The following is an 18,643-nucleotide window of genomic DNA, read 5'->3' as shown; positions in this document are numbered from 1 at the left end:
TACCCTCCCCCAATTCAAAGAAAAAAAATGACAATAAAAAAGTTCTTCAACAAGAGGGATTATGAAAGGTGGAGAGGAATCGAGATAGCGGATTATTATAGGGGTATTACAATGGAACAAAAGGAATACTAATGAGTTAATTTTTCTTCATATGTTTCTCATCCTCCCCTCCCCCCCCCCCCCCCACACACACCTAACATAAACACATACATTTTTGGTAAAAAAGAAGAGAAGAAAGATGTTGCGCAAAACCTAATGCATTTTCATTAAAAAAACATATTTTCACTCATTATTGTAAATTTTACTTGATAAGTCATTGTAAACCATTAAGAAAATATTTGATTCAATAATTATTACTCTCAAAAACTAAGGAAGTATCTTCGTAGACAAAGAGTTTTCATAATAATAATTTAAAAAGACTAATGTTCCCTCTCCCTTTACAGAAGGTGTGTGGAACATTATGTTCCCTCTCCCTTTCTCGTAGGTGGATGGCACATGAAAAGGAATTTATTGAAATTGGATACTGAAGGAATTTATCATATAGTCCACAATTATATGGAGTAATCCAAACTAATCATTTTCTTTCAAAACTATGTGCTATCCAAATTATGAAACATTTTGGTCCATGACCTACCCAAAAAGGTTCTATCCACTTTCAAAACCCATTTATGCACATTTACTTAGTAGTGGATGTGGAAAATATAGAACTCTATGAACCTTCCATGTTGGATCCGAAAACTAAGAAAAAAATTATACCAACCATATAGAATTTAGCACTATAAACATAGACAAAGTTGGAAGAATGTATGGCGTTAAATTCTGAATTAGAGATCATTGTATTTCTCTTATATCGCATTATAAATTTCATCTCTCATTGACCGTGGATGATAATAGAGGTATTGAAATCATTAATAAGTTATGAGCATGGTGATTAATAGTGAAATTAAAATCGACATGCTTACCCTCCCCCAATTCAAAGAAAAAAAGAAAAATGGCAATTCAAAAGTTCTTCAACAAGAGGGATTATGGAAGGTGGAGAGGAATCAAGATAGTGGAGTATTAGAGGGGTATTACAATGGAACAAAAGGAATACTAATGAAGTTCATTTTTTTCATATGTTTCTCATCCTCCCCCCCCCCCCCCCCAACCGCCGACATAAACACACACATTTTAGGTAAAAATGAAGAGAAGAAAGATATTGCGCAAAACCTAATGCATTTTCATAAAGAAAAAACATAGTTTCACTAATTATTGTAAATTTTACTTGATAAATCATTGTAAACCACTAAGAAAATATTTGATTCAATAATTATTACTCTCAAAAACTAAGGAAGTATCTTAGTAGAGAAAGAGTTTTCATCATAATAATTTAAAAAGACTAATGTTCCCTCTCCCTTTCTCGTAGATGGATGACACACGAAAAGGAATTTATTTAAATTGGGTAATGAAGGAATTGATCATATAGTCCACATTATATGGAATAATCCAAACTAATCATTTTCTTTCAAAAATATGTGCTAGCCAAATTATGAAATGTTTTGGTCCATGTCCTACCCAAAAAGGTTCTATCCATTTTCAAAACCCATTTATGCACATTTACTTAGTAGTGGATGTGGAAAATATAAAACTCTATGAACCTTCCATGTTGGATCCAGAAACTAGGAAGAAAATTGTACCTACCATATATAATTTAGCACTATAAACATAGGCAAAGTTGGTAGAATGTACAATTTAGCATATCATGACCTTTGGTAGATAAAGTCAAAAGAACAAATTCCAAGCAAGGAAAATGGTACTCTAGGGAGAAGATAATGTATATTTTTAATGAAAATTTCTATTATTGATGTATTCAAACTCAAAGCAAGAGATTACAATCTCCCTCTACAATACTGCAGAAAGAAATCAACAATCTAGAAGCACATGCAAAGACATGCATACATCAAAACCATAAAAAGAACAATGATTTACTAGGGAACCAAACTAGGAAAAAACCTTATCTCCCTTTAAATTAATTAGATGAGATTGAGAACCTATTACAATTTTTTTCTTCAAGTATGAAGCACACCTTGCACTTGCAAACTTGTTCTGTAGCTTCCTGTCCTACACTGGAAAACACTTAGACAATTCTCAGACTCCATAAGCTCCTATTTCTTTACATAATTCACGAGAAATTGAGCTCCTAAATAATAGGGAATTCCCTATTTCCTTGTGCAATTCCAAAACTATTGATCATATTCTTAATTATCTAACCTGTACACTAAACTAGTATACAATTGATAATTACAATGTGCCTTTGAACTCCACTCAAGTCAGGCAATTCGAATTCCATGCATGCATAGGATATATTTAGCTGATTGACTAGTTAACTAATAGATAATTGAGTTAACAATAGTTCTACTACTCAAATGACCTTTAACTAACTCAACTAAAGACTTGAGCTTAGTTAACTAAGATCAACTAAACATAACTAAATTAGATTTCTAAATTTTAGCAATCACTACATGCACAACTCTACTTCTAGCATCTAACTAAAATTTGCTTAGTTAAATAAGTGACAAGGCCGTGTCACTGAAGATAACTACAACCCAAGTCATTTGCTAATATGGAAATTCAATTTTACTCCATTTGATTAAGGAAAAAATCAAATTAAGCTTTCTTTCTAGACTTTCTAACACTCCCTCTTAGCAAGAAAGGGATTTTTTATCACCTCGATCCTCTACCTGTGAAACTCAAATTTACCTCTTAACAATGCCTTGGTCAAGATGTCAGTATCCTGCTCCTCAATTGGAATGTAATGTAAAAAAATAATTCTCCTCTACACACAATATCATAAGTTATGGTATCAGATACCAATGTAGTTAGACCTGTCATGAAAAATTGGATTCTCAGAGTGTTTGATACAAATCTTATTATCACAATGAATCATTGTCAGATCCATCTCCTAACTGAAAAATACCACAAGTATTTTCCTCATCCATATGTCCTCACATGTTTCTTTACTTACAACCATGTATTTAGCCTCTCCTGAGCTTAGCGTCACATACTTTTGCTTCCTACTATACGAGGAAATAGTTATGGACCCAATACTAAGGATACCTCCTAAAGTACTATTCTTGTTTGATGGACTCCCTTCCCAATCTACATCAGTGAAGCTCTGATTCTTCACTCTGTTTGTCCTCCCGTACCATAATCCATACTCTCTTGTGCCTCTGAGGTACCGCAACACGTGGTTTTTTCCTTCCAATACAACTTGGTTACTTTAACCATAGCTTGACCAAGTTGATTAACTGCATAGCATATGTCGGTCCTTGTGCTCACTAGATACATCAAAGATCCCATAAGTTGTTTGTATATGGTAGAATATATAGCTTCTCCACAAGAAGCTCTCTCCTTTCTCCAGTTTGTAGCTAGAGGTGTGTCCATAAGCTTGCAATCCTCCATGTGAAATCTATGAAGTATTTCATAATCATACTTCTGATGACTCACAAATAGTTCACCATCACCCTACCATACTTCCATCCCAAGGAAGTAATGAATAAATCCAGTGTATTTCATCTCAAATTCTCTTGCAAGATCCTCCTAGCAAGAGTGGACCAACTTCTCATCCCTTGTAAGTATCAAGTCATCAACATACAAGACCAAGATAAAAAACTTTCCATCTACCACAATGTGATAGAGGTTGGCATCTGCTTCACTTTTGGTGAAGCCCAATCCACTAATATATGTGTCGATCCGAGTGTACCATGCTTGGGTGCCTGTTTGAGACCATACAATGCTCTCCAGAGTTTGCACACATGAGACTCCCAATTATATGTCTCAAATATTTTTGGTTACTCTATGTGGAATTTGTTCCTCAACAATACCATTGAGAAAGGTAGTATTTACATCCATTTGGTGGATCTTCCACCCCATCTACGCAACTAATGCAATAATGGTTTTGATTGAGGAATATATTTCCACTAGTGAAAACGTTTCCTCATAGTCCACCCCCTCTACCTAAGAGAATCTTTTGGCCATAAATATTACCTTGTACTTTTCAATACTCCCATCATCTGCATGCTTCACTTTATAGATCCGTCTGGGACTAACCATTGAATTTATTTCTATCCTAGGCACATTTTCCCATACACTATTCTTCATGATGGAGTCATACTCCTCCACCATGGAATCAACCCACACTGGTTGAGAAATTGCTTCCTCAAATGAAGAAGGCTCTGTCTTAATGGGTTTTGTCATGAGACCCATATACCCAGTGTACCTCTCTCGTGACCGCTTATGGCTATTTTTTGATGTAGGAGCACCCACATGCTCTTGTGCATCATAAACTAATCTGTCAGATTCTTTGGTTCTCTTCCTCCCCTCCCTCGAAGGTCCTAATTGAATGGTTTCCTCCACTTGACCTCTTGTCTACTCCTCCATGTGTGACTACTCCACAACATCCTTAAGCTTTGCATGAGGCTCCTCCTTAGGAGCTAGAATCTCTTCCTCTAGTGGGATACTCAACTCTCGCTCTAGAGAGCATCTCATAGCCTTCTCCCCATCAAATTTGACATCTCTTCTCACTATTGTCACACTTAGTGAGGGAAAATAAACCTAGTAATCATGTGATGTCTTTGTGTATCCTAAAAAGACTCCCATCTCAGTTGTGGGCTCAAGTTTATTCCTACTATCCTTGGATATCTGAAAATACACAATAGCTCCAAAAATTCTAAAATGAGATATTGTTGTCTAGGTAATCTACTATGTGGACAGAGACAATTCCTCTAGCCCAATGAGTGGGACTAGAAAACTACGTGACAATATACGGGACACTTTCCTAAGTTACAATTGAAATAAGAAATGAAGAAGATGGCCTACCGCGTTTTGATGCTATCATGTCTCCCTTTTTTTGAAGACCTTGAATCACTTGCGTCACGGGCTCGGTCCTACTTCTCACAACATTTGAACACCTACATAAGAGATCAAGACACAACAAGTTATTCAAATAAAAGTAGCATAATCAAAAGTAACCTAATTAACAAATCAAGGAGTGTTATGATAAATGATACATAAACATACACATTTATGGAAAATGAACAAGCAGTTGTTTATTAATAGAATAAAGGAGGAAGAATACAACCAAGCCTTGATGTCAATAGGCTCTCCTTGAATGAATGTCCAAGTCCAAGCTTAAGGTCTCCAAGGACTCCTTCTCCAAGCCAAATGAGTAGCATGTAGGCACAATCTTAGCATAAGGGTACAAATAGCCAAAGACCAACCATTGGGGAATGGGAGAGGATAAATATATAGGCAGGGAAAGGGAATTAGGATCTCTCCAAATATAGGAGAAGGCCCTCATATCAAGGAGGTAGCTCATAGGTATAAGACAAAAAGGCAAGTTGAGATAACTTGACCTCATCCACGCCGAAAAACCTCCAACTCGTTGTCTTGGAAGCTTCTAGATCACAAAGCTTATTGTTCTCTTTGGGAAAATTTCCTTTTAGGGATGATCATGGGTATCCAAGCCAACAGAGTGATGGCATCATAGGGCTAGTATGGTGCAACTAGTAACCATCACATATTTCACTATCAGTGGAGTGATGATTCTAAAATTAGGGTTTTAGAGCCATTTCCTTCGGGGGAAGCTCAAGGCATTTTTCAATCAACGTTTTAGGGAGGATCTAAGCTACATATCTAGATGAGTAAATTGCATGATGGTCATGTTTCTGGAACTTTGGGGTATGTCACAGGTAAGTGCAAGAGTTGTGACAAAATAATGTGTAATAGATACATCTCGATTTCTCCCATAGAAAGCTTCTTTGGGTGTGATCATGCCAAGTATTCTATGAGGGATTATATTCTGCAAATAAATTGTGATGTTGCATGCTGCTTCCCATAGATGTAATGGAAGCCCTTGATTATGAAATATGTCTCTTGCTACTCCCACTATGCTTTTGTTGTTCCTTTTATCAACCCCATTTTGTTGTGGGTTGTGGGGTGTTGTCAGTTCTCTTCTAATCCCCTATTTGGCACAAAAGTCCTTAAAAGTGTTAGAAACAAATTCTCCACCATTTTCACTTCTCAAGACTTTACGAGTCTCATTTTCTACCAATGCTTTGAATTCAACAAATTTTGAGAAAACTTCATCCTTCTTCCGCATGAAGAAGATCCAACATTTTCTAGAATAGTCATCAACAAAAATAACATAGTACCTATTTTTTGTTGTAGAGGATGTCGAAAATGGTCCATAGACATCGGAGAGGACTCACTCCAAGATTGATCTAGCTTTTTTATCTTGGCCCTGAAAAGTGACTTTAACGTACTTCCCCAAAGTACATCCCTTACAGACATCATGTTGTTCAAGAGTGACTTTCGGGAGATCGATGGTAATATGTTGCATGATATTCAAGGCCCCATGGTGTAAGTGTCCCATGCGCTTGTGCAAAATTTATCCAACATCTTAACTCTGCACCTTCTTTACCTTGCTACTCAGTGCAAAACACGCTTCCACCTCAAGCTATTAGAAGTTCTTCACACGAACCCTGATATGTTTCACTTTCCTGGTACCAACATGTCTCAAAAAGGCTTTCCCTTTACTCAAAACAACACCATAGCATCTATCCTCCAATACAGCTATGGATATCAAGTTCTTCTTCATCCTAGGTACAAACATGACATATTTTGGATGAAGGTGGGAGCCTAAATCCCTATCAAAGGTTTCAGTACCAATTCCTTTAGTACTATACTGCTTTTCATGCCCAAGTTTTATGTGCATCTGGAGATCCTTCTGCTCTAGGCTACTAAAGAATTCTTTGCATCTCGTCATATAGAATGAAGCACCTAAATATAGGTACCATACATTCTTGACTATAGTGATTTCCATGCATGCAATCAAGGTGAAGTTTAATTTGAATTTTGAGGCAAGTGCTTCACCTCCTGTTCCTCCTGAAGGCTTCTTATTAGACTTCTTGTGCAAACCCCTTGTTGCATAGTGCCTGAATTCATGGAAGTGAAAACATTTTATCTTTCTTAGGTCCTTCTTCTTGCCATTATTCTGGATGGACTCTAGCCTACCTTAGGACTTCTTTCCCTTACCTATTTTTCCCTTCCCAACCAAGACAAAATTCTCTTCCTCCTCAACTTTGGATGTTACTCCATATGCAGTGTTCCGCTGGATTTCTTCCTAAACCAAATCTTCCAAAAATCTCTCCCAATCAAACAATTTGTCAATTCCATTTATATAGTCTTGGTAGCTATGCCAGGATCTTAGAAGGCCTAGAAGTGCTAGGCTCACTAGTTCTGAAGAGGGAACAATTTCTTCCACAAGTTCATTTTGACACTGAGTGAAGCTAGAGAGATAATTTGGAATGGTTTCTCCTTTCTGCATGTAGATATTTTTGAGCTTGTCCTTTAATGCCAATTTCCTAGCATCACTGTTATTCTTGAACAATTCAATGAGGGTCTTTGACATAGAAAATGGAGTTTCTTTCCCATGTAAATTTGAGACAATGTGGTCTCGCACACCCTCCAAGATGATCCTCCTGGCCTCTGCGGTATCCTTCTTCCATTGTGCAAGTGCTTGAACATATACAACTATTGGCTTGGGAATATTTGTTTTGTCTTCCATTGTGCAAGTGCTTGAACATTTGTAACTATTGTCTTGGGAATATTTTTCTGAGTGTATTCCTAGACACCATTGCCATCTAGGACTGCTTCCATCCTATCCTTCCAAGAACAAAAGTTAGAGGTGCCCTTTAGGGCATACTCCAATCTAAACCTCATTTAAGACATCTTCGCGCTTGCTTCAGTGAATCTATGAATAAAAAAATCTGAAGGAAAAGATCTTTTAACTAGTTTCTAATGTGAGTTCTGCTCTGATACCATGCTGATCTTTAATGGAAACTTCTACTACTAACATATTCAAACTGAAAACATGATATTACAATCTTCCTCTATAATACCGCAGAAAGAAATCAACAATCTAGAAGCACATACAAATACATGCATACATAAAAATCATAGAAACAACAATGATTTACTAGGGAACCCAACTGGGAAAAACCCCTATCTCGCTTTCCATTAATTAGATGAGATTGAGAACCTACTACAATTGCTTGCATCAAGTATGAAGCACACCCTACACTTACAAACTTTCTCTCGTGCTTCATACCCTACATTGGCCAACACTTAGCCAATTCTCAGAGTCCACAAGCTCTTATTTCCTTGTGCAATTCAAGAGAACTTGGGCTCATAAATAATAGGGAATTCCCTATTTCCTTGTGCAATTCCCAAGAAATTTATCATCTACTTAATTATCTAGCATGCTCACTCAAATAGTATACAACTAATAATTGCAATGTGCCTTTGACCTTCACTCCAGTCAGGAAACTAAAATTCCATGCATGCATAGGCTATATTTAGTTGATTTACTACTTAACTGATAGATCATTAAGTTAACAATAGTTTTACTACTCAACTGAATGAGGTCTAAGAATTCCATAGGTCTAAGAAAGTCAAAGAGTCGAGATTATGTTAAAGAGATCTTTATGAGAATTTATGTAATGTACATGGGTCAACCTAGTGTCAAGAAGCCCTCCAAGACAAGCACCATTCTTCAATAGAGAAGACTACAAGTAAAATGATGAAGAGAACATCATGTTAGCCTACAAAATGAATTAAAAAACTAAAAGATGACATGTCGGCTCATATAAATGACACAACAATTCACTTGGTCATGTCCTCTCAAATACAAGGTCAAACCACTATAAATAGGCATGTAAAGTTCATAATTACAATCAGACAATTTTGGATATCTCTACAACTTTGGAGGTACAGAAGTCAGATTAACGGTAATTTTTGGATGGTACAAGAAGTACAAATTTTCAGAGGCCAGTCATAGGAGGTATTTTGGAGGTCACAGTGAAGAGAGTTTTGGAAGTTTGTCTTGGTGATCACAATCTCAGTGATCACAGTCTTGGCCTACAAAAGTAGCCTCAGATGCCACAGAAAAGGGCTCAGATCTATCTCCTTACAGTCTCACCATACTTGTGAAAAGGAGGATCTCAGAGATCTCATAATGGCACACTCTATCTCGACATATAGTCCAGAAGAAGTCATAGATGTAATTATGGCCTCAGTATAATAGATACAACCATGACCTTGATGGAGAAGATCATTATCTTGATGAATCTAAGAGAAACTCTCATATATCTCAGATCTCATTGTTATCTCGGTGAGGATGAAATAGTAATGATCTCGGTGGTGCAAGAGTGATGATATCAGTGTTTTAGCAGTGATGATGATCTCGACAATGACAAAGGAAGAGGATTGATGTCTTGATCTTGGAGTGGCATAGAGGGTCAAGTATAATGGTCTTGGTGTTCATCAGTTAGAATCTCTATAAGAAGAATTATGTGTGGGTTTTCCTCTCCAAGAGGGAGAGGTTTTGGCCCTAACAAAATTCCAACTTCTTGTGTTCTTGTCTCTTTGTTTGGTAGCAATTTGATGAAGTAAACACACACACTCATAATAAGAAGAAGATCAAGATAAGATAAATAGTAAAATCATTTCACAAATTGTTATCAAGTATAGAAGAATCTATCTAATGCTAATTGCCCTAGATTCTTCAACATGGTATCGAAGATAAGGTGCAGAAGTCAAAGGAAGGGCAGCAAAAGAGACATACAAGGATCAGTCCTCAAGAAGGGCATGAAAGTAAGGTTAAGGCTTTTTTCAAGAATAAAGGATCCAATCTACAACAAGCACTCTACATCAACAAAGGACCTTTTCTCCACATTCATCATCAAAAAGGTCACCAAGAACCTTATCAATATGACTACAAAGCAAGATAACTCAAAGTCAAAGATTATCATCTTAGAGAAGGTTGAAAATTTGAGAATCTGTCCTAATCTACACTAAAACAAAAGGAAAACACAATACCTTTCACAGTCTTGGTTCTAGCCTCACAAATTGAGTGCCATTACATTCCATGTCATACCACAATAATCTTAGTGACTTAAGCAATTTCAATGATTGGTATTGAACAATGCTCGAAGGCCACAAAGATATTTTCTCATGGTAAGTCAACTCAAGCAAGGTTCTACTCTAGGAAGTAGCATTGCAACAAGGTTACAAAGATATACAGTCAAAACATACATTACAACAATATAACTTTAGAAGAGAACACAACACCACATCTCGTGTGGACATCATGAAAGTGCTCTCAAAATTCTTGATTTTGATTCCATACCCTCACAGTCAAGGAATCAAATAATCTCAACAAATCATAAAAGGCAGTAGTGCTTGGTGCTCAACAATGCAACGAAATCTCAAGAAAGGTTCTGGAACTCTATTGTACCAGACAACTCAAGCAAGAATCTGATTGAAGGAGATCATTCAAGAAAGCATCAAGGCGAAGATTTCATCTTCACATGACAAGTAAGTATCTTTTCATTGTATATTCAAGTTTGGTTAAATAACTTCATCATTGCAAGGACATATATGAATTGGATGGGTTATCAATATTCCTTGCATGAAGAAGGAGAATAGACATAGTCCACTAAGTAGTTGAAGTCATCAAAAGGTCTCCTTTGAATCTATGAAAGGTGATATTTAGGAAAGATTCCATCACATATAAAAATTGGAGACATCAAAGTGATGTAGATGATAAACGCATTCTCTTAAAGTGCAATAAAGAAGGTCAAATGACATATGATCTACATGAAAGTAAAAAGCCATAAAAAGATGTAGGATATCTTCACAAGGTCTTATATATAAGATCTAGGAATGAAGACAACCATCATTGATGCACTCGAAAGGAAAAAAATATCCATGAACAATAAGGTTCTCTCATTCAACAACTTTTATTCTCTATGCAAGATACAAAAGGACAATTTGATGGAAAAAATGTTGAAGGTGAAAATAACTCAACCATGTGTAGAAAAGGAAGGCGAGGCTTGTCCTCAAGCAAGACAAAATAAGTATAGTTAAGATTCAATGCTATAGAAATATTTTGGAAGCTCATATCACTGAAAGATGAATAAATCTGAAGAAAATGGCCAAGGAAAAAGGGAGTAACAAATCTCTCCTATGAATAAGATAATATCCCTCAAAAAACATTCCTATCATAAGATCCTAGATCTTGTGATTATGATAATAAGATGCATCATGCCATCATGGAAGCATTAGAAGCAAGAGCTCGTGACATCACCATGGGAATCATGAAGGACAAAATGGAAAAAATCCATGGCAGTCAAACATGAAGGATATAGCTCTTGGAAATCTCATTGAAGATTGAATTAAAGACAAATGTCATCCAAGACAAGGCTCATCATACATCAAGGCAAAAAGGAAACATCTGCTAGATGGGGATATGCAATATCCTCAATGTTCTCTCATGGAATCCTCATCAAAGGGTTCACTAATCTAGAGAGGAAGCACATGTTTCATGAGGAACTCCAACTTATGGAATTCATGGGATGATGGTGTGATGACATGAAGCAGATTAAGGGATTCAAGATATTTTCAAACAAGGAAGCTGTTGGAAGAAGCCCAGATGACCTAAAGGTAAAAAGAGGTATGTATTCTTGTATTTAATATTATAATGTCATGTCATATGGTTGCATGTAACATGGATCATTACTTCTATCTTGAGAAGCATGATCAAGAGAAAAATGATCTTGTCCTCTGAACGAATGCAGGAAGGCATAAGTCACACTAGATGAAAACAACATAATATGTCGTCATATGAAGTATGAGGTAGTTGAATAAGAAACTCTGATTAAAAGCTCCTAGAAATGGAATGTGTGAGGAAGGAAGAGATCGTGAGATATGCAACCATGATGAAGGTGATCAACATCCAAAATACCAAGAAGATTTGACTAGGAAATCTCCTGGAAAGATATGAAAACTCTGATGAAAGTCTAAAAAAGATGAAGACCCTTGACAATGGATATCTTTGGAAGATGTGTCAACATGTATGTAGGATGTTGATACCTATAGGAAGATGTCATCTCGAAAGGTACAATATGATTTAACGTTATGTTTTGATTTCTTGAATAATATTTGGATGACTTCATGCAGGGCTACTGGCACAAGAGTTGGAAGTACAAGTACAACTAGCATTCATGTGGTGGATGGAAACTCCTGAAAGAAACATGATGAGGAAGAAGTAGCCATATGAAGAAGATTCCAGATATGTACCAAGAAGGCCACTTTCCATGAATAAAGGAATGACATGACGGAATAAGAAGGAAAGTGATCGATGGTTGTTGCCTTACAAGGAAGAAGCTCAACTAAATTTCATGACATCAAGGAGGGAAGTTGATCAAGTAGCTAAAGGACCCACAAAGAAAAATTTGCTGATATATATAAGAGTCCCTAGCTAAGAGGGAGATCTAATAGGTCCCTAATCAAGAGGGATTTTGAATTAATATCACCCCTAATTACAAAGGAGTGACAATTGTGTTTTTCCATGTCATGCGTCATGCACTAGACCAGGACTTACAACCGTAAGTCTAGATGAATGCCATGAATGGAAATGTAGACACATGATAGACACAAAATTCTTTTCTTCACTTGGCAAGAAATAATGGAAGGATTGGGTAATCATCTGGCTTCTGATACTCTTTGAGGATGTGTAGGGCATCCAAGATAAGAGTAGGCAAGAGGATCAATATTCTTTGAGGGTTGGGAAAACAAGATAAGAATATTCCTAGAAGGTCATACTGAGTGAACACCCAAGTGGGTATGTACCTTGAGAGACAATGATAAAGGTGTATATAAATTATTGGTCTCACCAACATTGTAGCTCATTGTCTCATGGAGAGATGGAGTTGTTAGTCAAGGACTTGCACTATGATAATGTTGATTGATATGATGCTATACAGATGGGATTACCAATCTGATTCTTCTTATGAGAAATTATTTAGATTGAGAATAACCAAGTACCATTGCAAATACCTCCCTAGTTAAGAGGGAGTATTGAAGAAAAGTGTAACTGGGTTCAGTATTTGTCAATCTAAATTTGATCTTTGTACTTGTCAAGAAAAAAAATATTATTTTTATAAAATTATATGAATGAGTTTCTTTCTCATTCCATAGGTCTAAGGAATTCAAAGAGTCAATATTATATTAAAGAGATCTTTATGAGCATTTATGTAATGTACATAGGTCAACCTAGCATCAAGAATCCCTCCAAGACAAGCACCATTCTTCAACAAAGAAGACTACAAGCAAAATGATGAAGAGAACATCATGTTAGCCTACAAAATGAATTAAAAAACTAAAATATGACATGTCAGCTCATATAAAGGACACAATAGTTCACTTGGTCATATTGACTCAAATACAGGGCCAACCCACTATAAATAAGCATGTAAAGTTCAAAATTACAGTCGGAAAATTTCAGATATCTCTGCAACTTTGGAGGTATAGAACTCAGATCACCTGCAATTTTCGGATGGTACAAGAAGTTCAAATTTTTGTAGGGTAGTCACAGGAGGTATTTCGGAGGTCACGGTGAAGAATGTTTCCAAATTCTATCTTGGTGATCACAGTCTTGGCCTATAGAAGCAGCCTTAGATGCCACAAAAAAGGGCTCAGATCTGTCTCCTTACAGTCCCACCATACTTATGATAAGGAGGATCTCAGAGATCTCAGAATGACACACTCTGTCTCAGCATATAGTCCAGAAGCAGTCATAGATGTAATTATTGTCTCAGTATAATAAATACAATGATGACCTTGATGGAGAAGATCATTATCTCAGTGAATCTAAGTGAAGCTCTCATATATCTCAGATCTCGTTGTTATCTCGGTGAGGATGCAATAGTAATGATCTCGGTGGTGTAGGAGTGATGATATCACTGTTTTAGTAGTGATGATGATCTCAACAATGACAAAGGAAGAGTATTGGTGTCTTGGTCTTGGAGTGGCATAGAGGGTCAAGTTTAATGATCTTGGTGTTCATCAATTAGAATCTCTATAAGAAGAATTATGTTGTGTTTTCCTCTCTAGGAGGGAGAGGTTTTGGCCTTGGAAGAATGACAACTTCTTGTGTTCTTGTCTCTTTGTTTTATTAGCTGTTTGATGAAGTAATCACACACACTCATAATAAGAAGAAGATCAACATAAGATAAATAGTTAAATCATTTCACAAATTGTTATCAAGTATAGAAGAATCTATATAATTATAACTACCCTAGATTCTCCGACATAACTGACTCATCTAAAAATTTGATCTCAATTAACTGAGATCAACTAAACGTAACTAAATTAGATTGATAAATTTGGCAATCACTACATGCACAAATCTACATCTAGCCTCTAACTCAAATTCTCTAAGTTAACTAAGTGACAAGGCCATGTCACTCAAGACAACTACAACCCAAGTCATCTGATGATGTGGAAATTCAATTTTACTTAATTTAACTAAGGAAAAAGTCAATTTGAGCTTTCTTGCTACACTTTCTAATAGATAAAGGAAAATTTTCCTCACCTCATTCAGTAAAAAAACTTAGAGATTAAAAGCACCCCTGAATGGGGATGTATGATCTAGAATGGATAATTATATGCTCTATCATTTATCTTGGTACTTTCTAGTTGAAAAATTGGAGCAATTAGCTTGCATGTCCTATTTTAGTGGTAACTCCTAGTTTGGAGATTTAGGGCTTAGAACTTTCCATTGTCATTTTGGTTCATCAATTGGCACTATTTTGGGTCAAATAATTTTGAGCATATCTCAAAACCCCTCAAGACATCAAGACCCTTCCAACAGTGTGAAAATCACCCCCAACAAAGTTTGTATGCAAACTTTATGTCTCCCACAGGTTGACCTACCTTATTGGACAAGTGGATCTCATGTCAACCCCCATTACTCACATTTGGGGCTGCCCACATGAGGACTTTCAAGAAGATTAGATGAGATTGAGAACCCCCTACAATTGCTTGCTTCAAGTATGAAGCACACACTACACTTACAAACTTGTTCTCCTGCTTCATGTCCTACATTGGCCAACACTTAGCTAATTCTCAAAGTCTAGAAGATCTTATTTCCTTGTGAAATTAAAGAGAAATTGAGCTCACAAATAATACAAAATTCCCTATTTCCTTGTGCAATTCCCAAGGAATTCATCATCTACTTAATTATCCATCATGTTCACTCAAATAGTATACAACTCATAATTGCAATGTGCCTTTGACCTCCACTCGAGGCAGGAAATTAAAATTCCATGCATGCAGAGGCTATATTTCATTTATTGACTAATTTAACTCATAGGTCACTAAGTTAACAATAGTTCTACTACTCAACTGACCTTTAACTAACTCACCTAAATACTTGATCTCAATTAACTGAGATCAACTAAACATAACTGAATTAGATCGATAAATTTTGGCAATCACTACATGCACAACTCTACTTCTAGCCTCTAACTCAAATTCTCTAAGCTAACTAAGTGACAAGGCCATGTCACTCAAGACAACTACAACCCAAGTCATCTGATGATGTGGAAATTCGGTTTTACTTAATTTAACTAAGGGAAAAGTCAAATTGAGCTTTCTTGCTACACTTTCTAATAGATAGAGGAAAATTTTCCTCACCTCATTCAGTAAAAAAATTTAGAGACTAAAAGCCTCCCTAAATGGGGATGTATGATCTAGAATGAATCATTATATGCTCTATCATTTATCTTGGTAATTTCTAGTTGAAAAATTGGACCAATTAGCTTGCATGTCCTATTTTAGTGGCAACTCCTAGTATGGAGATTTAGGGTTTAGAACTTGCCATAGTCATTTTGGTCCATCAATTGGCACTATTTTGGGTCAAATAATTTTGAGCATATCTCAAAACCCCTCAAGACATCAAGACCCTTCCAACAGTGTGATAATCACCTCTATCAAAGTTTGTATCAAAAATTTATGTCTCCCACAAGTTGACATACCTTATTGACCAAGTGGATGTCATGCCAACCCCCATTACTCACATGTGGGGCTCCCGACATGAGGAATTTCAAGAAGATTCTAGAACGTCCAAAACCATAATATTAATTTAGAGGGTAGGTATGTGAAAACCTTAACTTTAAAGACTATTACACAAAGTTAAGTAATGGGTGGCTAAGAGGAAAGGGAGATCTTCAATTTTTTATCATTGTCCTTGTTCCATAGTTGAGTAGAGTACCTAGAGAGTGAGATTTGAGAGCATAAAGGAGGTAGAAGAATGTGTAGTATCCATTCAAGCCATAGTGTCATTGGAAAATCTATAATGAGTGCCCTTTTTTGTATTTGTAATTTGATGACTGAAAAAGAAGGAGAGTAGAGCATAGGCCTCACCTTCTACCAAGGTTTTATTTTGCATTAGATTTCTTAGGAAACATCTTGTGTTCATTTTCTTATTGTTTCATTTTCATATTTCAGTTGTTTTCATAAATGTGAGTATTAATCTAGTAATCCTAAATATTGAATCTAAGAAAATAAATCAAAGGAAATTTAAAAGGTTTTAGAACATTGCAAGATTTATTGAGACAAAATATTTGAATGGAAGATCCACAACAATTTATAAATCATTTTTAAAGATACATAATAAGAGGACTTGAACATTAGCTATACATCTTAATTTAAGTCATCTTCCACAAACAATCCTTTCAACTTCAATTTTATTGAAACATGTTAATTGAAATATGACTTTTAGGTTAAGTGGTTAATTATGTTTACTCAAGCTATCTAGGTAGTTTCAAACTAGAGTGGGTTGTAGTAAATGAACTACAAAGAACATATCTAATCTCCACCTCATGTATTATTTATCTCCACTTATTACTACAAAATTACATTTGTGACAACTCGTCACACCATATGAAAACTAAATGTTTAATTCACCTTGGAAAGGGGATCATCAACTACTATTATTATTTTTTCATTCACAAGCATTTACCCTTCTTCATAATCAGACCATGTTGAGGTTAATTGCTAGAATTTGAATAAAATATGAATAAACGTCATGAACAATGGTATTTGAAAATTAATTGCTACAAATAATAAGAACCCATAATTCTTATAAAGAAACTTTCGTGCAGTAAAACCTCCACTCTTATTGAACTTATTAATATGCATCACATTATACTCACAATCATTTTAATATTCTTTTATATAATTTTAATATTTCTTTATATAATATTTTAGGTTAACTATTATAGTAATTATAATCACTAAACCACTTTCTAACTAACTTATTAATGAATATCAACTAACTTACACCATAACCACCAAAAATTGATATATACAAGTGAGAATGCATATAAAGATTATAGAGGAGGACCGGGAGAAATCGCATCCAAATAATGAGAGGACAACTCAATATTATACTCTCTTTTCTCTCGTCTGCAACTTTCCATCACATGCGCTGTGGAAAAGCTTGGATTCTTTTGTTGACGACTCACCTTTCCAAAAGTCTTGCTTTTCTTCTCCGCCACTTAATTTTGTGAAACGATTGGTTCATTGCATTGTGGCTGTGAAACATGAGCACTTCATTCTTTGGGGTGACGATGGGGAAATCACACCAGAAAAGCTTGGATTCTTTTGTTCACGAATCTTACTTTTCTTCTGGACTAGTCCATCACTGAATTTTGTGAAACGACTGAATGTTCATTGCATTGTGGTTGTGAAACATGAGCACTTCATTCTTTGGCGTGACGATGGGGAGATCACGATCATGGTGGGGTCTTGTTTACTGCGAGTTTGTGATTAATCGGGACCACGTTTGAAAAGTAAGATGCACACAGGAAAAATGATTAATCGGGACCACGATCATGGTGGGTCTTGTTTACTGCGAGTTTGTGAAAGCTCGCAGCTAATAGAGTATTGAATTACACATAGTATTATTATTATTATTACAATTTTAGATAATTAAGAAAATAAAATTATATAACACAAGTGTATTTTAATTTATAGATGAATTTGATTTTTTTACTATATTTTTTAAATTAATTTTAATCAAATTTTTATAAAGATTTTTAAAAATTTGAGTTTAAATTGTTTAATCTTTATAATTCTAGTGGTCCAAATATTTTTCACAGAGTTGAATTTATTTATGAATTCAAAAATATATTTTAAATAACAAAAAATAAATTTTAAATTGTATTGTCACATTAAAGGTTTTTTCATCTATAAGTTAGACTAAAAAGTATAACATATACTAAATTTAAAAAAAACACAAAAATTAAGCTCAAATAAAAAAATAACATTATATAAAAATAAATAAATTGAAGCTGTGAGCAACAACAGAAAAGACTAAAAAACAGATTATTGCCCACCACTTAAACCTATAATACAACTTGCAAGACAACTACTGGTTTTACCCCTTATGATTTGATCTATGGAAAGGAGGCTCTGCTCTTAATTTGAGGATGGCAGCAGAGTTGGATTTGGATGTCACCAAGGCTCAACATTTAAATCCATCACTCTCTTTTCTCTCGTCTGCGCTGGCCACAACATTGAAATCCATCGCTCTCTTTTCTCTCGTCTGCGCTCGCCATAATGGTGGGTTCTTGTTTATTGCAAGTTTCCATCACATGCGTTGTGGAAAAGCTTGGATTCTTTTGTTGACGACTCACATTTCCAAAAGTCTTGCTTTTCTTCTCTGCCACTTATTTTTGTGAAACGATTGCTTCAT

The sequence above is a fragment of the Pinus tabuliformis genome, chromosome 5_2 (genome assembly GCF_031772625.1).
Source record: "Pinus tabuliformis cultivar Carrire ecotype Pingquan chromosome 5_2, CPIR1, whole genome shotgun sequence".
Lineage (NCBI taxonomy): Eukaryota > Viridiplantae > Streptophyta > Pinopsida > Pinales > Pinaceae > Pinus > Pinus tabuliformis.
The sequence above is the reverse complement of the archived record's forward strand: the minus strand, read 5'-3'. Positions refer to the sequence as shown.